Source organism: Lathyrus oleraceus, chromosome 2 (genome assembly GCF_024323335.1).
Source record: "Lathyrus oleraceus cultivar Zhongwan6 chromosome 2, CAAS_Psat_ZW6_1.0, whole genome shotgun sequence".
Lineage (NCBI taxonomy): Eukaryota > Viridiplantae > Streptophyta > Magnoliopsida > Fabales > Fabaceae > Lathyrus > Lathyrus oleraceus.
Window position 1 is genome coordinate 254120534 of NC_066580.1, and position 7265 is coordinate 254127798.

At 36.9% G+C, this 7265-nt stretch overlaps 1 long non-coding RNA gene across 1 annotated transcript; it reads left to right on the forward strand.

The window, feature by feature from the left end:
- Positions 1–2477: 2477 nt before the first annotated feature.
- LOC127119058 (uncharacterized) lies at positions 2478–4227 on the forward strand. Its single transcript, XR_007802579.1, has 3 exons — positions 2478–2967; positions 3081–3336; positions 3949–4227. It is a non-coding gene; the product is annotated as an uncharacterized LOC127119058 (long non-coding RNA).
- Positions 4228–7265: the final 3038 nt, after the last annotated feature.

Consider the following 7265-nt stretch of genomic DNA (forward strand, 5'->3'; position numbering starts at 1 on the left):
GGAGTGCCAAGGTTTATGACCTTCAAGGTGAGGTATCACTACCAAAGTTTATTAATGATGATGTCAAGGAATCGAATTGCCAAGGTTTATCACCTTACAAGGCGAAGAGAATCAAATGCCAGAGTCTATGACTCTCAGGGCTGAGAATTCAATTGAATAACCAAGGTTTAACACCTCATAAGGTAGAAGAGACAGATACGCCTGAGTCCATGACTCTCAAGGCGAAGAATCGAATAGAATATCCAAGGTTTAACACCTCACAAGGCAAAGAGAGTTAGATGCCAGAGTCTACAACTCTCAAGGCGAATAACTGAATTGTATAGCCAAGGTTTAACACCTTATAAGGAAAATAACGTTAGATGCCAAAGTCTATGACTCTCAAGGCGAAGATCAAAATCAAATAGCCAAGGTTAAACACCTCATAAGGCAAAGAAAGTTAGATGCCAGAGTCTACGACTCTCAAGGCGAAGATCTGAATTGAATAGCCAAGGTTTAACACCTCACGAGGCAAAGAATGCACCAAAGTCTATGACTCTCAAGACGGAGAACTGAATTGAATAGTCAAGGTTTAACAACTCACAATGCAGAGAATGTTAGATGCCAGAGTCTATGACTCTCAAGGCAAAGATCAAAATGGAAGAGCCAAGGTTTAACACCTCACAAGGCAAAGAATGTCAAGTTCCAGAGTCTACGACTCTCAAGACGAAGATCTGAATTAAATAGCCAAGGTTTAACACCTTACAAGGAGAAGGATGTGCCAAGCTTTAATACCTTACCAGGCAAAGAATTGATTGGAAGAGGGCGTACAACCACGAGTTGTTGATAGCAAAAGATGCTCCACTATTGGGGCATTGAAAGATTGATCGATAAAATAGGATAGATTGATAAATAAGATAGGAATAGATAAGGTAGCTCGCGAAGAAATTGGGTTCTCCTTCCCACGATCCTTATGGTGCAATAAGGAAATCAGAGCTTTCGTAGTTCAGCCTACTACGACTGAAAACAAAGTGATTAAGGAAGCAAAAAAATATGATTGAATGATTGAATTGAAGTGATTAGAATAGAGGATGAATAATAAGAGACTTTACATTTGATTTATAGGAATCACACTAAAGTCTATGAATAAGGGCGAACGTTTTGAATATTTGAGGCCTACGCCCCATACACAAAGTCGCTCTAGACAAGGATAGGAGAAACTATGTCTCATCATTTCTTACTACTTAAGGCTCATGGCGCATGATACTTATTTTAACTAACAAGTCGCTGGTGAAGAATCTTCATTGTTGATCCTTGTATTGATGTTGTCTTGTATGAAGAAGACTTGGTAGTTTAATCGATTCACATTGTACTAAAGTCTATGAATAGGGGCGAACACTTTGAATATTTGGGGCCTACACCCCATACACAAAGTCGCTCTAGACGAGGATAAGAGAGACTCCGTCTCGTCATTCCCTATTACTTAAGGTTCGTTTCGTACAATTTGAATCATATTTACCAAGTGTTGACACCTTTGTTGTACTTGAGAATGTACTCCATTTTTCTAGCTATGCTTGATTGATGTTGACTTGAAGTCTTGATTTTACATTTGAACCTTGAGGTCTTGAGCTTTAGAGATTCAGCATATCCGCGATAGCTTGAGCATAATGAACTTTCCATATCAAGTGATCGAGGGTCTTTTGATCACTTGAATTAGGCTTGGGGCTTACAACACGATTACAAAGGATTTGGTTGACCAAAGTGACCTTTGGTTAACACTATAATAGTCGAATTATATATAATAATATCCTATTTAATTAATCAACTAGACAAAAATCAGACAATTCTAATTAGGGCCCAAAAATTAAGGGAACATGTACAAAAAAACAAGATTTTAGGCTCAAGGGCGAAATAGTCATTATGCTAAAATGAACTAATCAGGAAAAAACTTATAACAAACAACCTTTAATTAAAAAGCTAATTACCTAATCATGTTAAAATTTGATTATTACTAATTAGCATTCTAAAATTTTACCAACTTAGTTGGTCTAATTAACTAAAATTTAATCAACTCTTAGAAATTTATTCTAAAAAATCAATTTTGATTATCCTAAAATTTACGACTAATGAAAGTCCTAAATGTTAAGACTTATATCTTGATTATTCTAAACATGAAATCCTTAATTAATAGAAATTTCATAAACAAACACAATTAATCTTAACATAATAATTAAATAGAAATTAATTAAACACAAACAAACTGGGCTTACCAATGATTTCGACCCAAGAATGTGATTTGTTTGGCTAGGAAGCAAAAACAGTGCTTGGGCCTGATCCAAGGCCCAAATCTATTTTGATGAATTAAAGGGTGGTGTAGGCCTAAAGATGGGTGGTGCGAACAGAGAGAAAACAGGTTAAGAGATGGGGTACGTTGGGCCTAAGGCCCAACCTGGGATAATCGGTCCAACCCAAAACTTCAGCTCTTCTTAACCTAAATGCAATAGAGGTGAAGATTCAAGAAAACGAAATGCAGCAGAAACGCGCGGCCGCGGACGTATTTACCGGAGCTTCACACGAAGCCGCGTCGGAGCCTAAGTGCGACGGGACTCGCGGTTGAACGCGTTCAACGCGATCTTCACCTCTCAACATCGCTTCAATTATCATCACGATTTTGGATCCTCTGTTCGTGCTTGGGTTCGAGGATCAAGTCGTGGGTTCATGGATCAAAGTGTAACATTGTATTTTGTTGCAACCACTCGCGCTCGTGAATTTCACTTCCAAACTCTTTAGCACCTCCATGATCACCGTGTCAACATCGCCTTCGCAGATTGCATCATCGCGTTCGTTCCTCAACGGTGTTTCGGAGACTCAATGCTCGTAATATCCTACTCGACTCAGTGACTCAAGCAACAACTATCGAAACGCGAAATTGGAAACGAATAAGGATTGAGGCGAAAAAACTCACCGGTTTCTACGCGGCAACGACAACAGGTAGTGATTTCCTTCCCTTTCTTCGTATGCGTTTGATTCCTCCTATTGTCCTATGCTGATTCTTCTCGTTCTTCTCTGTGCGGTGCGACTTTGAATCCTTTTGATGGATGAAGGTGGAACTACGAGAGGGCCAAGCTTGCGATGCGAACAAGGCTCGTGTGGATACAGCTGCGGATCATGAAGGTCGAATTTCTGCAGGACGTGAAACCGAAGGAAGATAATTCCAGATGTGAATGAATACGATGAAACAATATGAAGGTGGTTGAACGAGTGATGAATCCAAAGATTGAAGAAGGTGGAGATTGAGGAAGATGAAGAAGATTGAAATGTAAAGTGAAGAATGAACCATCTCCCCCTCAATTGAGTAAGGTGAACTCTTTATATCCTTCAAAGTTAGTTAAGAAGTCTCATAAATTTATCTGGAATAAACTACAAATGCAAAGTTAGTTTTTGCGAACTGTTTTTGAATTTGTTATGTTAGTTGGAAAATTCAGTTAGAAGTTAGTTATTGATTTGCTGTTTGGGAATTGAATTGTTACAGTTAGTGAGCTGTTAGTTATTAACTTGGATTGTTAACTGTTGTATGAAAACTTTGTTTTAGTTGAAATCCTTTTTTTTGTTACCTGATTAGATGGTAAAAAAAAAGAGGAGTATTGAAAATTATTTTGGTTTTGGTTAACTGTGTTTGAAACTAATCGATTATGTCAATTGTTTGTTAAGTTGTACTACTAGGTGATGCCATATCAGATGCAAAAACAGACTGAGCTACTGCTATTGAATCGATTAAACTTGTTGGAAATTAAATGAAAATCGTTTATGTATTGGTTTAGGCCATATGAAGTGAGGTTAACAAATGATGTCCTATGAGATGATGAAATATTAGTTGATGCTAACTAATGGATTACATAGTCAAACTGAAACTAAATATGGTTAGTTAACATGTTGCCATGGTTATTAACATGAACGTGTTGAATGTGTTAGGCTATGAAGGCAGGAACTTCTAGCATATGAATGATTCCTTCCAATTGAGTTTCGTTTGTGACTTGGGAAGGCTTGAAGATCATCATTGTGAATGTTAAGACTTCTAATGACAACTTAGTTAGATTTGGTGATAAATTCTGTTAGCATTGAAATAGGCCTACTGAACTTGAATTTGAATTATTAGAAGGGAAATCATTGGTTGTAAAAGGAACAAACTCCAAAATCTTTCTAGTCTGTTACAATTTTAGAGTTGTCGAATGAGACTTATTGTTTTGCTAATTTCTTTATTGAGTTCGAATGGTTTTAACAAATGCCGGTCATGTAGTTATTACCTCTGTTATTATTTCTTCTTTTTGTTTTTGTACCGCTGCTAGGATTGTTAGAAAATGTCAGCACCGATCCAAACAAATCCCAACAACAATATCAAAAGTTCCACCGGAATCTATGGTACCATATTTAAGTAATGGGCTTATGGTATGGAAATGTAATGGGCTTACGGTGTGTAATACTCCACTACATATTAAAGTGCATTAAGCTTTCTTATCTCAAATTGTATTGCAAATGGAAAAGTTATTACAATCAAAGTTAGTCAACAAAAGGTCCTAAGTGACATAAATATGAGATGTTTTAACATGGTGTTATATAAACAATCAAAATTTGGTTTATTGACTTTGGTCAACAGGTTGACTAAAAAGTCAACAATTGACCAAAAAGTCAACAATTGACTAAAAGTCATCTTAAATAAGAAATGGGATTTAGTGTGCAATGCAAATGATTAGGCTATTAAATGAATGATGCGAATTGAATGGCCTCCTAGATAGATGGATAATAATGAAGCCTACATGGTTAGGGTTTTGAATGCATAAAAGTATGTCATGGTTATGGTCTTCTTGAACTAAGATCCGAAAGGGCATGAAATTAGGGTTTCCCCTCATATGATGAGCCAAACTCCAATACTTAAACAAAACCCTAGTTTTAATTAACCCATCTAAACACATCCATGTAGTCTTGTAAAAGTTTGACCAACTTTTCTTTTACTTCCTCTTGTAGGGTTGAGCCTACTCTGACCTCTTTAGCTTTCTCTTTTGTCTCAAGGTTGACCACTTCTACCGATTCTTCGTGCGATTGTGTAAGATCCTAATTTTGACCACAAGATCCCTCATGCTACCTCGTCATATGCATTAGCATTGGGATCATACATGGGCATCCTCCTTACCCCTCATTCATTAGGTTTGCATTGAGAGAGATCAACAAGCACATTTGATTGTATCATACTTCATTTTTCTTTATTCACTAACCAAAATACCAAAAATATGTCATTGTATAGTTTAACTCTTTTGTACATAGTGCACATGCTCACATATGCTCTATCAAGTTCATATCTAGGGTTTAAGACTCTCATTGCAAGGAGCTCAATCAAGAAGTGGTTTAATATGGATCTAAGCATCATATATGAATCCCCATGATCATCACATGTTATTTTGATCAAGAAATCATCAAGAGTTTGAAGTTAGTTTGCCTTGGAAACCCTAATTCATCTCGGTATCTTGTGTAACTTCTTCAACAAGTTTCTTCACCAATTGATCAAATATTTCAAGGGATACTTAAAATTTCATCATCTTATGCATATATGATCCTCCATGAGTCCCAAAAGTCAAAAGGATATCAAGTTAGCAAGTTGGTTCATAATGGTTGACCAGAGGAATTTAACTAATCAAAACTGGAGTTCCCTAGACCCTATCTCCTACAATTATTGTCATATGAAAATGATTCCAAGAGAAACGTTACTCTAAATGACATTCCAAACAACTTTCATGTTGAGCTCAAGATCTAGTTTTGCTTGGTAAGTCATTTTTTATGGTGAAAGATTATAGGTCATTTTGTCTAAACCCTAATTTGGAAGTCAACTTCCCAAGACCATAACTTGCTCAATTTTTATGTCTACTTAAAATTTTATGTTTGGAGGAAGAGCAAATTCAACTTTTAAATGCATGTGATATGAGAAAAGATTATAGGTCATTTTGGGCCAATACCATTGAACAAGTGATTTTCCTCAACTTCTAAAATGCATAACTCCTTCATGCTAAATCCAAATGAGGTCAAATTTGTGACCAAATTGAAGGGCTTTGAGATAGATACAACTTTGATTAAGGAAGTTTTCTCATTTGAAGCCCATATAAAAAGTTACTCAAGGTGGAAAAAGTGAACATATGGCTTGGTACTTAGAATTGTTTTTTATATGTTTGATTTTCAAAACTTCCACCTCAAAATTCATCATGATCCAAGCTTCAAATGGAAAAGTGGCAGACATGAAAGTTGTTCCTCTTGATCTAACCTTTCCAAAAAGTCCATATTCATCCCATTTGGATAAAGTATGAGTGACTTGCGCATGACTTAAAGTTGGATGACCATTTGGCATATTAGAACTTCCACTTTCCACACACGAATGCATGGCTTGTTAACATGACTTCAACATTGCATGCACATGATTTTGGACCTGAATGCATCATTACATGGGCCTATCACACGCCCATGCATCCATGCAAGGAATTTTGCTATTTTTTAAAGTTTGAAAGAAGTGTGCAAATATCAAAGGCTTTGGCTATAACTAGAAGTGTCTATGCTCAGAATTAAAGGACCCTTGCGCGCCGACTTTGAAGCTACAACCCTAAACCTCCATATTCAAAGGATAACCTTGAGGATTTTCATTGAAAATCGAGTTTGAATCTCCCACTATTTTGAGATTCAAAACTCCAAGAGTCCTGCTTCTTTCTTGATCCATTTCCACGCCATTAAGCATCCAGAGCAAGACCAAGTACAATTGAGAGCAAGATCGTGTCCATCTGAACCTACAGCGAAGGTGAATTTCTGAATTTTTTATCTCTTTGATTCTCACTCAATTCTCCACTATTCTTGTTGATTTCTGGTTGTCCGAAGTCCTACCGATGTAGGAAACAAGATTGAGTTACTTAGAGGTCAAATCGAAGCAAATCAGATCATGATCCTCAAAATTCCACTCCCTGTATCTTTCAATATACTTGGAGTTAGGTAAAATTTAGGCCATATTTGAGCTCCTGAGCATTTTTACTTTAAATTCATGTCATCCTTTTTCATTTTGGTGATGGTTGAGGGTGGACCAGTCCGGTGAGGTCCATCGGAGAAGAAAGACCGGAGCTCTGGCTCCAGCGATGCGTTTGCGTGTTTCTAGACCACATGATCCTCTTATTTTGTTTTAATCTTGAGCGTCCAAACTGATTACCATGCGTGTGACAGATTGACTAAGGCTTACCATGGAACGCACACTTTGGTCTACTTGA